We start from the raw sequence: 19,087 nt of genomic DNA, 5'->3' as shown, positions 1-19,087 counted from the left end.
TAAAGAGTATTCAAACAGTTAATCCTAAAGATTACAGTTGAATCTGAACACATATAATAACAAGCATTAGAAATTGTCTTATTCCAACTTCACTTGTAGAACTTGTCACTTTATAGTGGTGATGGCTTTCACTGTGGATGAAGCTCAATTTAATTGAATTTAAACTAAAGCCAAGTAATAGTTACAATTTATGTATTACCAGTTATCACAAGTACATCTTCACTCACCTCTCTTTCCAGATCTCTCTCTCTCCCTCTCTCACTCCCTTTCTCCTTCTCTCTCTCTCTCTCTCTCTCTCTCTCTCTCCCTGTGTTTGTCCATGTGAATGTGTGTGTATGTGTTTATCTTTGTTCTTGCTCCAACTTCTAACATAATTTTTCAAATAAATTATTTCTGTACAAATGGTAGAAACACTTGCTTTTCTATCTTTATCAAGCTTTGGTTGAAATTTTAGTTGACACTGTTAACAATTCTTTGTGTATTGTAACATATATATAATATACACAATATGTTGTACAAATATAAATATATGACTATATTTTCATATATACATGAAAAATATTTTGAAGAAAAAGTAAAATCTTTATAGAAAATAAATAAAGTAAAGCTATGTTAGCTAGATTATAATACTTTACCTTTTTCAGATGTAAGCTGACATGCATTAAAGTATGTTTATTATAATTGTTTTCAGACTCCAGTGACCTTTTGTAGTGTAAAACTGTACATTCTGATACGTCATACAGTAGGCTTATAGAATCCATACCAAAAGTGTTAGTTATTGAAACTAATGTGCTGATATACTTCCATATAAACAACGTTAGTGAGAACCATGCCACTAGGATGAGCATATTCACATATAGCAAGGACTTATAGAGTTTATGCCTATAGAAATAAAGCCTATCTCAAACTCAAATTCCAGGCCCTGTGTTTTAACAGAGCATCAAAATAACTATGATTTCATTGAAGACAAGGTCTGAATATCATTACACAGTGTTATCTCTTTTTTTAGCTTCTTTATTGTTGAACACTCTTCCCACCTTCTGACTGCCTCTTTGCCATCTGGTTTGCTTGTTCCTTTTCCTCTTTTTAAAACCTGACTGCTAACTGAAAAACTGTTCTACCCACACTCCAACCCCCCCTTTTGTCCTAGCTCCCACACCCACTACACTTCTTCAAATAAAAATTCTTACAAAATTATACATGCACTCTTTATTATAAACTTTAACTTTTGAAACAATGTCTGCTTATATATCCCCAACTGACCTGTAACTTATTTACACCTGGCTACACTCTCATTAATATGTTAATCCCCTGCCTCTGTCTCTCTAATTTGGTGGGTGGTGGTTGCAAGTGTTTATAAGTATTAGCCACCAATCTTTATGAGCCTGTGTTTTGAATTGACCTTTCCCATTTCTACTGCTTGATCATGTACCTGTTATTACTTTTAATGGCTACATTTCTGCATTTGCTAGCGTATCAATTGTTGTTACTTTTTAGTTCTTCCTGAGAGCCTTTTTTTAGTAACCACACCCAGGGGATTCTTCTTATAATGAGAAAGATATCAGAATAGAGAAGGGGCATATGTACTAGGCACTATAAAGAGAAAAGATATTTCAGGAATGGCTAGATATAGAAGTAAGATGTAGTAAGAAAAGATTAAAAATGATATTCAAGTATATATGAATAGAACAATCTTGTGTTGTTAATAAATATGAAGGAACTGAAAATGGAGTTATGTGGGAGGGAATCCACAGTTACTACAACATTGTCGCTGTTATTTTTAACACTCACTATGTGCCAGGCATTATGTTAACAACTGCATATACTTTGCCTCAATTACTTCTCAAAAAAAAATGATGGAGACATTACCATCTCCATTTTAGAAATGAAAAGCATAAGGCTGAGAGCAGCACAGCCTTCCAAGTCTTAAATGACTGCAACATTTTTTTTAAAGGATTCTTATAATACAGGGAGGCAAAGCCAGATTTCAGAGCATCAAAAAGGGAAACACAAAGAAAAAAATATAAAACACAAAGTAGTGCACTGTACTCACTTGATAATTTTGAACCTGTATAAATTTATTTCCTCTTATTATTTTTATTTTAAGGTTTTAGAAGACGGTATGTAATATAATAACACTAAAAGTACATTATTATTACAATAAAAATTATGAGAATTAAGAACAAGAGTTGAATACTGTGCCTTAATTAGAGTTTCCATTGCTGACAAGAGAAACCATGACCAATGCAACACTTATAAAGTACTACTGGGCTGGCTTATAGTTTCAGAGGTTTAGTTTACCATTGTCTTGATAGGAAGTATGGTGGTTTCCAGATGTACATGGTGCTGGAGGAGTCAAGATTTCTATACTTGATTCAAAGGACAGATGGCTCAGTGGTCAAGAGCACTGGCTGCTCTTCCAGAGGTCCTCATTTCAATTCCCAGCAACTACATGTTGGCTGACAACCATCTGTAATGGGATCTGATGCCCACTTCCAGCGTGTCTGAAGACATCAACAGTGTACTCATATATATTAAACGAATAAGTAAATCTTAAAAAAAAAAGTTTGATGCCCAACATCTGCAAGGACAGGCTGCCTTCCACAGGCAGCCAAGTGGTATGTAGCATCCCACACTGGGCAGTCCTGAAGCCTAGAGACTTCAAAACCCCACCTCCATAATGGCTCAGTGCTTCTAACAATGAAATACCTCCTCTGAGAAGTCATGCCTCATATTAGTGCCACTTCCCCATGGGCCAAAGATATTTAAACCACCACATACTTTTAGGTGCAATGATATATACCCATAACCCAATAATTTAGGTGGTAGGGGCAAGGAGATTAATACTTCAAAATCATTGTCGGCCACCTTAGAAAGATCTAAGCCAGCCTGAGCTGTATGAGATTCTATCTCAAAACTGTAATAAAAATTAGCAAAAACTAAATAAGTATTTACATATAACAATGTGTTAATTTTTAAATAAAAAATGCTACTCTGTTGTACAAAGTATTATAGTTGCCAAACATGCAGACCTATTGACTTTCATGTATGCAAGCATCATACAAATATACACAGAATGTTGTTTTATCATATGCATACAACAAGGATGCAAAGAAATCATTAAATCATGAAACATGTTCAAAAACTTTGTGAAACAAATACAGAATATCATGTTTCATGGGATTTATCACTGTCTGGGCTGGCCTACACTCAAGATTAAATTACAGCTATAAAAAATTATTATGGCTTCCAAGTCATGTGTTTCAAGTATTTTAATGTTTCATAATGTTCTTATGTATATTTTTCATAAAAAAATGTTAAAAGACATGATTTATTCCAGCAATCATATTAGTGTTAACATGGGAAGAAAACCAAGCACAAGAAATTTGAGCCAAATTGTGTGTATACATATATATACATATATATGTATATATATAAAATCTTACTATATATAGTAAAACAGAGATGATAAACCCTTTTCTTTTATTCAAGACATTTATTTCATAAAACTGGGTGAATCAGGTTGAGTAAAGATTGTAAAATTTTTGTAATTTTGTAATTTTGTAAAAATACAAAATTAACATGAGGCTTTTACAATCATTGTAAAAGAGAAATGAAAAATCTGGCAGTTCAGTAGTCAAGGTATATCTGAGGCTACCTAAAACACACTAGGTCTAAAACAGCAGCCATCTCCTCTGGACTGGTGCAGCAGCCCTGGGCTCTGAGCATGTTCGAGCCGCATGGGCCTGGCCAGAGTCCTGGGGGGCTGCGGGTGTGCCAGCCAGGAAAATAGAGGCTTGAATCTCTAGTCCTCAGTGCTGAATGCTCGAATCTTGAATGCTCAGTCTCTTGAATCTCGACTGGTGCTGCACGCCCCGGGGCCCAAGCGCTCTGGGCCCGGGGGGGGGGGGGGGGGGGGGGGGGGGGGGGGGGGGGGGGGGGCTACGGACTGCATGAATCTAAGCCCTAGTCCACCTAAGTTCTGGTTCTAGTCTGAGTGCGAGCGAGTCTAAATGCTGAATCTTTAACCAAAGTTAAATGTTCTGTCATTTTTACATAAATGCTACAATTATTCACTCATTGCAGTGTGCAGAGTGTTTTTAAGTGTTAATGTTGCTTCTCTTGGATTCTAACTTACAACCAAGTGTCACCTGTATATTTAGAAACAGGTATTCTACCATTGTTGACTGGGATATATAAAATCTATGTATTCAAAAGTCATCTATTGCTACAATTCCATCCTACATTATTTCTGCCCATATCTACAAAGATTTGCCTGCTTATTACTTTCAAGGCACACATGTGTATGGCTTATAAGCCAGTTGTTGCTACTAGAAACCACTTACCTTGGTTCTGGGAAAAATAATGGAGGGAACCTGCTGACATAGTAATTGAAGTTTTAAAATGACTATCCACTGTGAGTCTGAACGAAGAGAAGTTCTCAAGTCTCATGGGTGCTTGGACAGAATAAATATGCTTTTATTCCAGAGAGTGTTGTAAATAGCAGTATTAGTGTACTGTGGCTTTGAAAAATCATTAATATAGTTGCTGTCCTCAAATTGTATGGTTGAGCAACCAAGAAATTGTTATTTTATAAAGGGACATAATTTCACATGGAAAACAGCAAATTATAAGCTAAAAGATAGTAATTATCATAACTGTGCAAAATGAAATATCATTAACTAAATAAGGTATATATACATACAATAAAGTGTTATTTTAAAATTATGAAAGTAATTTTGTTTTATTTGATTATGCAAAAGATCCACAACATGAAACTTATGCTCCTTATCAGCTTTTGCAATGATTGGCATATTTATTTGTGATTTCTGCATATTTAGTAAGTGATAATTGTGGGAAGAATCTGAAATATTAAGAATTTTAAAACATTTAACAAATTCAACAATAGGGCCTTGAACAAATTATTTTGATGTGTCCAAGCTGTATTTCTTGGGTGGCTCCAAATATCCAAGAGTTTTGAGTTTTACAATACAGTGTCATGCACAACTTATTAGAATAGTGGGGAATGTGGCTAAGAGAAAATAGGACAAAAACGTCAAGGGAAAGCTGGGGTCCTGTGTGATGCTCTACAAGCCACAGTATCACTCCTTAATTACTATACCCAATGGTTCCATAAATGATCTTTCTATAAACTTATTAATTTATTAATCATTTTTATTCATCATTAAGCATGAGTGATCATGGTAAATTATATGCTATATGTGACATAGAATATAGAATTGAGTATTACTTTTGTTAATGGCAAATCATACTCAGAAATCTAAGAAATATGCAGTAGACTATGTTAAAATGCCAGGTACAATGATTTTCAATTTTATGCAAAAAAGATTTTTCACATTTGAAATAATATTGTATGTTAATCTAGCAAAAATATTATGTAAGTCATTTTAAAAGTGGGAAATATACCATATGTAAATTCACAATTTGAGTAGCAGCTCTAGGGCATGAGGTGGAGAAAGATGACTATTTCACTTTTGTAAATTTTGTAAATAGATAAAGAATAAAAAGAGTAACAAAGTTCTGTTATGTATGTAACAGATCTATGTGAAGTTTGTATGGAAGCCTTCTAACTATGAGTGCTCAATAATCGTAATACTGTAAAGAGTTCAAGTCTTTCCATTTGGACTACAATAGAGCAACACGTGGATAATAAATGAATTACATCAAACATACTTTTATTTCAGTGTTCAAGGAAACTGATTCTCTTTTTTACCAGAAGTAAGAAGAGATGAAGTATTCAATTTTAAAAATTATTTCATGTCACATACAGAATCAAATTTTTTTAAATGATAATATACTCTTTCTACTTATAAAAGGGTCCTGTGATATCAGTATTATGTCATGAAACAGTTGTATCCAGACTGAAATTCTGCAAAAAATTAATAGTTCTGTAAGGCTTTAGCCTGTGCAAATCCTCCTTCTACTTCAGATTGCCAAAATCACCCAGGATTCATGTCTAAATTTTATTATTTAGCTCTGTATACATTTCAATGAATACAATTACTGCTTCGGTTGTTTATTTATGGCTGATCTGTCATTAAATGTCAAAACCAAATAATCATATTCTTTTCATCTATCACATCTTACCCCCTTATTCTATGACCTTCAAGCATACACTATAGTATATTTACCACCTTAACCCCATAAACAAACAGACATAGACAAATAGGCACACACAAGCTCACAAGCATGTGCACATGCGCATGCATGCATAAATGCAGGTACACACACATTTCTAAGTTGCTTAGAGTGTAAATGAATCTTCTTTAGTCATCAGTGTGGTCCATTGATCCATTTGTATTATATTCAACAAAAGTGAAGTTTAATTAATTTCTTCATATTACAAATGAGAACTGTGTTTACAGGTTGTATTATGAATAAGAGTTGATAAAACCAGTGTCTGATCAGCTCTGGAGTCTTTTAAAACATTACACATTGTGTCCTCTTGCATTGAGTTTGTATTTGTAATGCTTGACCCATTGAATATTATGCACAAATTTCTGTGCTAATGTCATGCATTAAAAAAGCACTTAATATTGTACTAAAATATGTTGAATTATATTAAGCAATTTGAGAAATTTGAAATATGGTCATTATAAGCATGAAGAGTTGACCTGATAGAATGCTTATTAGGAAATGCAATTTAAAAAATTGGCCAAGAGCAATGTAGAACCGTCTGAAGTTTATCAACCAGATACACGCATAGCAGGTGTTTTTCTGTAGCTATTATCCATGCTATCTTCATTTCATGGAATATTGTTACAGTTGAAAAGATGCATAATAAGGATGATATTAGCAACTAATAGAGTGACATATGGTGAAGGAGATAGACAGATGGTGCAGATATGAAAGTTTATCACACATTTGTTTCTTACTTGTTTTTTTCCTTCCAAAAGCAGTAGTTTGAATTTTAACACATATTTTTATTGATGAATATAATTCACAATGCACTGTCAAAAAAGACGAGTAAGTTTTGTTTCACATTCTATTTAATAGATATAAATTGTGGTGCATTCATAGATTTCTTACACATAGATATCAATTTAAACTTTAGATTACGTAAATTTATCTTACACTTCAGTACGTCTCTTCATATGAGGATTCTTTCCTATGTTAATAAATTACTAGAAAATATATAAACTAAAACGAAGTAGTTCTCTTTTGCTATATGGAGAGATTTCAGTAATGATCAGTAAGAAACTTTCTATTTCCAAGTCAATTATTTTTGAAAGCATGACCTTGTTCACTTGCTTTTCCTTTTTGAACTCCAGTTTGCTTATTTATAAGTAATGAAGGTAGACACAGAAAGTGATGACCATGGCTTCCTCCTGTGATGAATTCCAAATATTTTCATGATCATGTGTTAATTTTCTGGACTATTATACCCAATATGGTTATCATTACTTCAAAACTCTTTCTTAAGTTCTCAACCCAGTATCTGTCTCAGTTCTTGGAACACAGAAGCAATAATTCATTTGAAATGTGTGATAAACTATTTATCAGAGAATATTTTAGTGTTCATTGGTATTGTGGCATACATTTGCTTATAAATCAGGCAAATATTTCATTTAGTTTGTTCCAAACTTGTTGTTGTTATTGATATTAATCAATCTTAATTTATATTGTATAGATATTTTGTAACTCATTTATCACAAAATTATGACTTTGTGTCAGAATTAATATATTTTTGTATCTTTACTTATTATCAAGACAATCTTGCCTTATATGAAGTTTTGATTGTGTAGCATAAAAAATACTAAGTTATACTCTGAACTTGGAATGTGCTAGTAATACTTATAGGTATAAATTTTTTAAGTAATGAACATTTCCATAATTTTGAAAGTTTTGTATATCATTACTATATTTACATAATTACCTCTTCCTCTCATTCCTAAAATTCTTCTTCAGGTCTGCCCAACTCCCTCTAAAATTTGTTGCCTCTTATTTTTTAACTATTATTTTTATACATGCATGCCATTTGTAAAATATACATCATATGTATATATGATGAATCCAATGGAGTTCCTTTACTATTGCTCATTGTAAGTGCTTGTGCCTATATCTGTGTGTTTGTGTCTCTATGTGTGTTTGTTTGTGTGTGTGTGTGCCTGTATGTGTGTGCACATATGTGCATGCCTGTGTGACTGCATGTATAATGTGTGTGTGTGTGTGTGTGTGTGTGTGTGTGTGTGTGTGTACACCTATGGCTTCTTCAGTTGTATTGGATAACATTTAGGGAGCTAGCCACTGCAAGAGACTTATTCCCACTCTTTTAGTAGCATTGACTCTTCATCTATGAGTAGGGTCTTACTGAAATTTTTCCACTCTTAGTGGCTTGTCTGCTGGTGATGGCACTGTTCAGATCTTGCTTAGGAGATTATATTGCTGAAATTTCATGGTTGGAGTGTCCCTGTCATACACAAAAAGACATTTGCTTGTTGAAGATAGTAGTGATCTGGCTCTTATGTTCTCCCCACTCCCTCCTCTGTGATATTCCATAGGACCTAGTGATAGAAGTTGGAATGTAGGTGTTCCACCACATTAGCTTTGAGCACCCAGAGGTTTGTTTTTCTCCCAATTTGATCAATTGTAATTATACAATATTTTCAGACAACTCCAAAAAGAAATCCATTTCATAGGGGAGAGAGCTCCAATATCAGCAATTTGATATTAATATGAATTCTAAGAGAATTGGGGTAAAAAACAACATATAAAACAATTTCTTTTTAATGTTTCACAAACACAAGTTTTAAAGGCTTCAAGTTTAGTGGAATCAAAATAAAATGTAGTAAAACCTATAGGAAAACAGTTGATAATTTATCTAAAGAGTTTAGAACTGAAATATATAAAATATATTTTGAGATAATATAATTGCAACATTTTTTGCTTCCCTTTCCTCCATTGAAACCATCACACATACTCTTCCACACTCGTCTTTAAATTCATAGTTCTCAATTTGTGTGTGTATGTGTGTGTGTTAATCTGAGAAGGAACAGTAAATGGTAGCAAACTATGTACAGAAAATTTGAGTTTTTATCATTGATATGATGTTAAAAGTACCTTTGATATAATTCAAAACTCTATGATAGAGAATACATTAATCTTTATGTTTGGTGAGTGGACATGCTATTATTTAGTAAGAAAACCCAAGAGAGAATCAATTGTTTTTCTACTTTTTTGATGACATAAGAAGACAGAAGAACTCAAGATGTGAAACAAGCCTGCTGTTAATTGCCTTATCCATTGTTTGAAAAATATAACTTTAGAGCTTTTCATGTTTGAAACAAAGCACAGATGAAATTGAATATATTCTGTCTTCTAGAATTTATAGTGTTTTTTAGGTTCACACACACACACACACACACACACACACACACACACACATGCATATAGGAAATGTAAAAGCTTGAAAACCTGAGTAAAACATAGATAAAAGGAATAGAAAAATGTATTATTGAGAAAAGGTAAATTTTTAACTTTCTGGAATTGGAATTTTACAAACACTTGCTTTTTATAGAATTTATTTTGCCTTTGGGCCTTTTCTTGTGCTAAGGAATGAGGAGTGTTCTGAGGCTTTCCTAGTTCTAGTTTTCAGAAAGTGTGTAGTGAGCATTTAGTCATATGCAGTAACTGGTGTATAATAAACACAGTCACTGATACTAGAATAGGACAATAAATTTTTTGTTTACTACTATACTAGATACAATGCATGAATTGCAGACACAAATTGAGCAATCATGCCCTTGAATAATTTACAATCTTATTGAAAATATTCTTACATTCAAAATGAAACAATGGGAGAGCATCGGTGAAACAAGTGAGGCATAATTATACTGTCAATATTTAAGTTATTCAGACGTTTCAAAACAGACAAAAAGAGAATGGCTCCATTAACCTTTCAAAAGTAAATTTAAAAGTGCTATGAAAATAATAGTCATTTTATCTCTTAGTTATTACTATATATTGCCTTATTTTAAAAACAATAAATTTGTTTCAGCAACATTGATATTTAGGTGCAAATTAATTCTAATTAAAAGAGAGAAAATATGAGTTTTCAACTTCATGGGAATCAAAGGAGTGGATTACAATGGGATTAATTATACATGGGTTTATGGTCACACAAGCATCAAAGAGATGTTGGTGAAAGGGAGAGAGACATAGAAGGATGGATGGATTGATTGCAAATGCACTTATGTTCTATTATGGTGAGAGGGAAAAGCCTGTAGAGGTTCATGTTCTTGGTACTCGGTCTTCAGATGGTGAACTGTTATGGGAGGTTGTGGAACCTTTTAGATATGAAGCCAAGCTGGCAGATTTAAGGTTGTAGGGATAATCACAGTAACTGATACTAGAATAGGAGAATAAATCTTTTGTTTACCACTATATAGGTACACCAGACACCATGCACTGAAGACCAAGTCTAATATCCATGTTTTAATATCATGATAGATTTTATGCATGCTAACTAAAATGTACTTTCCTCCAAGTTGCTTCTGGCTGAGATTTGGTCATAGAAAAATTAGAATAATCAACACATATAAGTGCAAATGTTAGGTTTTATCTTAGGAACACAAAAGAAACTTTCCTTGGCTTCTTGACACAGGTTATTATTCTAGTAGAAAGCTCTTAAAACCTTTTCCAATTTTTATTATGTCTAATAAAAGACTACATAGTAGGAAAAGGAAAAGAAGGATCTAAAATGACAAAATTCCTGTTTACAGAGAATTTAGTATCAATAGTAGGAATTAGAGCTAAAAATTATTTTAATTTTTAGTAAATTTTAATAATAGGTGTTGATTAAATACTTTTGTGCACATCAAAATTGCGTTCTATCTTTGGACCATATCACAAACTTGATACATATATTTGATGCAATGGATATACTAGTACAAGGGCATTTGACAGAAATTATACTAGTACAGGGATATTTGACAGAAATTGTAGAGAATCATTTCTACAGGAGGAACCACCTAGGCTGAATGTTAAAGTTATAATTAATTGTGATTAATGTGGAGGCAAATAGAGGATGACAAGAAAACACCATATAGAGGTAGCAATGTTTTAGACATAAGCTTTCAAGAGAAATAAGATACTTTAAAAACAATTTTGATCATTTTAATATAGGTGTTGACTATTTCAATGATTAAAAGAGGAATATCCTTTTGTATCTCGAGCCTTATGTTATTAATAATTTCAAACAATATTGAGTTGTTTCAGCTCTTAAAATTTGTGGTTATTGCCGGGCGGTGGTGGCGCACGCCTTTAATCCCAGCACTTGGGAGGCAGATGCAGGTGGATCTCTGAGTTCGAGGCCAGCCTGGTCTACAGAGTGAGTTCCAGGACAGCCAGGGCTGCACAGAGAAACCCTGTCTCAAAAAAACAAAACAAAACAAAAAACAAAAAAAAATTTGTGGTTATTATACCTTTATCACATACTTTGCAATGTTTTTTCCCATTCCATTTTACTTATTTTTTAAAACTTTTATTATTCTCTCATATATTACATCCTGACTTCAGTTTTCCCCCTCCTCTCTACTACCCCCCCCAATATCTCCCTCAGATCAATTCCTCCTCTGTTTCCTTTAAAAAAACAAAAAACAACAAAAAAATTACAAAAACAAAGAAGCCATGATATGGGGTTGGTAGTCAGTCTTATTGTACTTTGATTGTACTTTGTTAGACCATGTTTGTAGGATATTCATGGGAGGCATGCTCTTTCATTTTTGAGTGATTATCAATTGAAAATACCTCCTGGGCTAAGAACAGAAGGCTGTGTCCAGTATTCTCAGCACTAGGACCCAGTCTGGTGCAAACCTATGCAGGTCCTGTGCATCCTGCCAACGTATCAGTGAATTCATATTTATATTGGGCCTGATGTGATAAGTCTTGTTTCCTTGGTGTCCTCCACCACTGCCTGTTCTTAAATTGTTCTGCCTCCTCTTTTACAAGGGTTTCCAAACCCTAAAGGGAGGGATGTAATAGAGACATTCCACTTATCCCAGCTAGAACTAAAATTTCCGAACACTCTCACTTTCCATACATTGTCATTTCAGTTTCCTGAATTCCTATTTATTAACTTTTGTCTCTAATTTCAGGGCTAACAGAGTTCTATTGAAAAATAATGTCCTTTACAAATGAGTTTAAGTGTCATCTCCCGATTCTCTTCTATCAGATTCATTACACTTTAGCATTATGTTGATTTTTTTGATCCATTTGGATTGAGTTTATGCAGTATGATCAGTATGAATCTATTACCATACTTCTACATGCATTGAGATTGACCAACACCATTGATTGAAGATGTTGGTTTTATCCAGTGTGTATTTCTGGCTTCTTTTTAAATGATAAATCAAATTTTAAAAGTTATGTTGACTGATATCTTAATTTTCAATTCAGTTCCATTGATCAAAATGTCTGTTTTAGTGTCAACACCATTTCTACTTTTATTACTAAAATTCTGTACTAAATTTGCTATCAGAGATAGTTACAACTCTTGCAATTCCTTTATTATTTTATTATTCAGGATTGTTTTAGTTTTAATTGCCCTTGGTGTCTTTTGGGGTGTAATAGGGGTGTTGGTTTGTGTGTGTGTGTTTACTTATAAAACTTAATACTGTCCATGAAAATTTTGTGAAGAACTGATTTGAATACTTAATGAGGATTCTATTTAATCTGTAGTTGCTTTTAGTACAATAGTAATATTTATTATATTAATCCTACAAAACCATGGGCCAGAGGGATCTTCTCATCTCCTTATATATTCTTTAATTCTTTTCCTTCAGTGTGCTAAAGTTAGTTTTTATCATGAAAGCACTTACTTGGTTAGAGTTGTATATATACACACATATATATGTGTGTGTGTGTACGTGTATGTGTTTATATACATATACTATATATGAACACACATATTTACACACATATATGCATACATATAAATATATACATACATATACAAAATTTATATATAATATATTCTATATACATACTCATGTATACTATATACATATCATAAGTATATAACATGTACATAATGATTATACACATGATATATAATTATATATATTATGTATCATATAATAACATATGTATATAATATTATATTTTATATATATATACAGAAAAAATGTTATATTCTATTTCTTTATCCATTCATCTTTCTATTTCTCTATCTCCTGTTCCCTGTTCCTTTCATCCCTCTGACTCTCTATCCCTCATACTTCATCTTTCCATCCTTCAATGTATGCTCTTGGCCTTTGGAGACTTGCAAAGATAGGGAAAGTTTCTCAATGTCCTCCCCAAAAAGGACTAGGGGTGAGATTCTGTAAAGGATGATACTGTGCTTTGCTCTTTAATGAGACATCTCATTTTATCCTTTCCATTGCCTTCTAAAACAACATTTCTCTTCTGCTCTTCTGAGAAGGGTTGTGTGCGTGTGTGTGTGTGTGTGTGTGTGTGTGCGCGCGCGCGCGCACATGTACATGCATGTGTGATGTGTGCTATTAAGGCTATTGTGAGAGTTTCCTTGCTTCATTTTTCAGTACATTAATCACTTGTATATAGAAAGAATAATGATTTTATATTAATTTTTATCATGATACTTGGCTGAAAGGTTTTATCAGATATCAAGATTTCCTTGTATAATCTTATAATTTTCATGTATAGCATCATTTCACCTGAAAACAGACAGCTTAACTTCTTTCCTATTTGTACTTCCTTATAGCTGTTTGTTTTTCTTTTATTCTAGATAAAATTTCAGGTTCTATATTGAATAAGTATGGACAGAGTGAACAACCCTGTATTGTTCCTAATTTTCTTGGAAATGCTTTAAGTTTCTCTCCATTAAGGTTGATGATTATCATGGCCTGCAGTAAGACACCATTGTTATTTGTGTCCCCTGGTATCCTCAATATCTCCAGGATGTTTCCCAAAACAATTCATTGAAAGAATATCATCGCATTTATGTTAGAATAATTATTTTCAAAGGAAATGGCTGTGTGTGTGTTTGTGCTTGTACATGTAGGACCAGGAGGATATTAAAAAACTGAATCTTACACAATATTTGGGCAAATATACTTGCAGAGAATGTTTCTATGAAACACTATGGAGAGTCTACAATATATATTTATATAATTCTTTTATGATCTAGTAATTCTATCACTTGGCATAAAATCCAAAGTAAGTTGACTAGTAAAATGAAAATATATTTGCAGTTTCACATTTATTGCCACACTGCTCATAATTTCTTTGATATTGATTCAAATTTAATATCTATAATAACTAAACATAAGCATAAATATGTTACACATATATTATTGGACCATCTTTACCTACCAGCTCCCAAAAATTACATGGAGGCTTTTATTATTTATGAAAGCTTAGCTTAGGCTTGTTGTCAACTAGCTTGTATCACTTAATAACTGGTTTGTACTAACCCACCTTTGCCACCTGGCCCATTACCTCTTTTTTTATCCAGTCCCTTTAAGTCTGAACTTCTCCCTGTTTCAATCTCCCCATCTGAATTCTCCCCCAGAATTTCTATCTTTGCATGGAAGTCAACTTTGTCTTTCCTGCCTAGCTATATGCCATCAGCCCCTTTTTAAAGGGAATCAGAGTATGCCTTAAGCAGATGAAGAATGTCAGAGACATACCTACACACAGTGCACAAGATCATCCAAACACATATACATCTTGAAATATTACTTAGCTTTAAAAAATGAAATTATATAATTTATAACATGAATTAACTTGGAAGTCATCCTGCTAATTAAAATGTGCTACAGAATAAGACAAAATAGTGTGAACTCACTTATTTGTAAAAACTAATCTCAAATAAGCATAAAGTAAACAATGATTGCAAAGTGCTATCTATTAGAGATCATGGTAAAATACTATTCAAATAGTACTTATATGCTCTAGAGGTATAATGTATTGATTGGTCTTGTGAGAGATATTTAGGGTTGCAGTTTAATAATAAAATATTCACCTATTGTAAGTCTAGGTCACTTTGCTATGGTGGCTGACCTGCCAGTCTGAGTTTTTCTGAGGCCAGTTTCAGGTGCTTAACACCTCATCTTAAAATGGCAGGGTATTAAGTACAGGGTTAATTGCTAGAGACTTTTCTCTCTTGTTCAGATGTGTCTTGCTTCTCAGCCTAGAGAGAAGTTCGAGCAATAAACTTCTATTGAACCAGGAGAAGAGAGTCATACTCTCAGAAGGAAAATCTTCTACAAAAGCAAATGTGGATTAAAATCACATAAGTGCATATGTGTATTTATACTTACACATTCATACCTTTCCATTCAAAACAGTTGAGCCCACCTTTCATAGTTATTTTATAGTTACATACTTAAAGCATACACATATCCATACTTACATACGTATATGGAACAAAAGACCAAGGGCCAGTGCAGAAAGAACTTACTCATTCTGGATGAAAACTGAGCTCCAATATTCATTGTTTAGAGAAAGAAAAACCTTCTACTCTTTTATTGCTAAATACATTTTTTATTGTTAAACCCAAGTCTGTAAGAAGAAACCTCTGTCCTCTTTAGTGAACTGCCTTGCTGTTAAGGAAAGGCCTCTTTTGTCCCATGGTAAGGAGAAGTATGCCTGCTCCCTCTGATCTCTCTGCAGTATATTCTTTTTTCCTCTTTCCCTCTGCATTTTGCATATTGCCCTCTTATTTTTTGAGTTGCCTTATAATTTCTAAGATATTTCACTCTGCATTTTCCTTCTAAAGGCATTTAGAAGGACAGCATTTTCCTTGCTGTCTCCTCCTGCTCTGATGTAACCATGTTCTTGCTCCCAAATTCTTTACTCCCAGTGCCTTACTCCCAGTGCCTTACTCCCAGTGCCTTATTCCCAGTGCCTTACTCCCAGTGCCTTATTCCCAGTGCCTTACTTGCAGTGCCTTACTCCCAGTGCCTTACTCCCAGTGCCTTACTCCCAGTGCCTTACTCCCAGTGCCTTATTCCCAGTGCCTTACTCCCAGGGCTATGTTCCCAACACAATGCCCTCCAATGTTACCTCTTCTAATCCTAGTTTTCTAGTTTTTTTGGACAATTTCTAGGAGAATAGATAGTATGGTTTTTCTAAGCATCCATTTTTTTTCTACAAAAGTTCACTTGAAGTTTAAACGTGAATTCAAGTCATAAACTGATTAAGTAGTTTACAAGAGGGAATATTTGCATACATATCCATTAAAAGTAAGTATCTGGCTAAATGTCCATCATCTGTCACTAGCTCTACATTTTCATGGAGAGTTAAAAAAACATAATTTTTGTGACCAAGTTATTAGTGAAGTTTTGTGTAAATCAACCGAGTTGATACTTTTCTTCTGTCTTTGCATCTATAGTAAATCCTTAGTTCACTTTTTTGACCTTTGGTTAATGGTTTTACAAGCTCTTGGAATGTGCTCTAAATTGTAGATTAGTCCTTGCTATCTTAGAAGTAATTAACTCCTGACACTTGAAGACTGACATAGTTTTCTTTACAGTTTTGACATCAGAAAGTACTTAATGGCAGTCCTATTATAAAAGAGGTTAATAATTACCAACATAATTTTAGGAATTCTTATAGGATCATCATTAAATACTAAGATGGCATTTGTTTATAAAGCATCAGTACAAGACAGTTCATCTTTGTTGTTCTGCAGAAATCTGCTCAAAATGGTGGTCTAATACTAGTAATTGTTATATATATTTAATAATAACAAGAAAAGCAAATAGCAGGAACCTTCCTAAAATTAAATTCTTTTTGACTTGCCTAAAGAAGCAAATCTGTTGTTAACTTTAACATTCCATGGCAGAACCATCTCGGGAAGATCACTTGCTAGTTTTTAACTTCTCCTCCTTGATTTGTGGCAGGAAAGCTTTGAAAGGGAATTGAAACTGTAGCTAAATGTGAGCAGGGGCAAGGGAAGTATTTAGTATTTAATCTCAGTATACAATTATATCCCAAGGTAGCCATGTGTTGCTCATTGCTGGACACACATTATAATTACCTGGAGAGCTTTTAAAATAAGAATTCATGTCTGAAGCCAACCTCTTACCAATTAAATCACATCTCTGGAGAATAATTCAGTAAGCACCACCCTTTCTGTAATAAATCAATTCATTTAACTTCATCAAGGATTCAAAAAACAACTTAAAATGATCCTGTTTCTTAGGCAGTCTCTCAATTATTCCCAAGGAGGAATGCACTCACTAGCATGCTATTTCGAACCCTTAGTTACCTCTGAAATGCTCCCAATGGACAGATTAGCAAAATGGACATTTGTTGCACCAGATCACTGAACCAAAGCAGCAGTTCCCTCTTCCTTTTCTCACTGAAAGCAGCCCAGGTGCTGAAAAGTCTTATGCCTCTGTATGTGTTTTGAAAAAAGAAACAAATATGATCAGACCTAAGAGATATGTATATAATTTGCACCATGCCATTCTTCTTGGCCACCTTTACCTTTTTTGGTCCAAGGAAGCAAGATTAGAATATTTCAGATCACATCATGGAGATGATTTTGAAGTGTGGGTTTTTAGAATGTAAAAAATAGTGATAAAATTTTTTTACATACTCTGTAGCTTTGAGCCTCCTTTTCCTTGTTATATGCTAAGAATTAGACATATACTTTATGCAGCCCTTGCTATAACTATTTGTTTTTATCTTTAAACAAAGAATACAACAAGAACATATCTAAAAAAAACATACATTTTTTATTACTATGAAAAATGACTGGAGATATAGTTTAGTGAATAATGCCAGAGCCAACATAATGGAGAAGATAGAAAACTCCTGCAAATTGTTTATTGACCTCTATATGTACACAGTTGCTTATGCACCAAGTCATGTCCCCTGCCCTCCCCAAAAATGGGAACATTTAAAAATATTTTTTAATTGTGGTAAACATAACTGTAAATATATCTTTTATTAGCCTGATAAAATTGTCTTCTCAGAGACCTACTGCTGAATAAGTTCACCCTTACTGCTTCTTTATGAATGATGGCTGACTGGTACAACTCAACTTAAACTCCTCTCCAAGCTGTCTAAATCAATCTGGACACTCTCAGCTTCTCACCGAATTGTTCTGCTCCTCAAACTAACTCTGGCAACTTGTTCTCATTTTAAGGCTACTACTTTTTGTCCGACTTCAACTGACTGTGCTTGACCTGCAGTGAAGTACATGAACTCACTAATGAACTCAAATCTACTGCACTGACACTCAACTTAATGAACAAGCAATTTTTCTGCACTGAATTCAACTAACTGAATAGAACTGACTGAACTCCACTCTGAACTGACAACCTGACCTTCCCTCCCTGCACTATTCTTAAGTAGTTTTCTTCCTGAGAATTGAGTATAGCCTGTCTCTGACTCATTCTGCCAGATCTTTCTCTGATTTGCCACATTGTCTGTCTATCAATTACATATCATAGTTTGGGATTATAGGTTTGTAATAAAGGATTCCAGCCAGAGGGTTCAAACGTATGTAGTAAGAGCATGTTTGCATTCCAGATAGATAATACAGACCTAGAAGGCTTTTGGATGTGATAAGAGCAGCCATGTTGCTGGATTAAAAATCTTCTACACATAATAGTGAAGCCACTGGGATAGAGCAGGGAACCAGAAGAAGAAGTACAAGAGTGAACAACTTGAGGACAAAATGGTCAGAGTTCCTTACACACATTCATTACAAATGTTATGATGGAATTTTTTTAGAAATAATTTCTAGAAACAATGTACTATATTGAAAATTTTTAAATTAAATCAGATGGGTCAGTATACATAATTGGTATTTTTCTCTTTTTCTTTACTATTTAATAGCAAATGTTGTCATATTGACTAATATACTAGAAATTACTTTTTCATCATTTCTGGCAAAAGAAATATTATTTTGGAGGATTTCATATATGTTTTTATATATAGTTTCAAAATGATACTCTGGTCTTTTCTACAACTGGCAAATGTTTATAGTTAGGCTTGACCTTGAATGAATGTCGATTTCCATGTTTAAAGAATGAACACATTTGTCTTGAAGAGTCAGCAATTGTATCTTTATCCTGACAACCACCATGTG

General features: G+C 33.6%; 1 protein-coding gene across 6 annotated transcripts in view; it reads left to right on the top strand.

Moving 5' to 3' along the window:
• Positions 1-19,087, top strand: part of Csmd3 (CUB and Sushi multiple domains 3) — a 1,179,548-nt gene that overhangs the window by 501,048 nt on the left and 659,413 nt on the right. The gene's annotated exons all lie outside the window — the stretch shown is intronic.

This window comes from Mastomys coucha, unplaced genomic scaffold, assembly GCF_008632895.1.
Source record: "Mastomys coucha isolate ucsf_1 unplaced genomic scaffold, UCSF_Mcou_1 pScaffold7, whole genome shotgun sequence".
NCBI classification, from domain to species: Eukaryota; Metazoa; Chordata; class Mammalia; order Rodentia; family Muridae; genus Mastomys; species Mastomys coucha.
The sequence above is the reverse complement of the archived record's forward strand: the minus strand, read 5'-3'. Positions and strand labels throughout refer to the sequence as shown.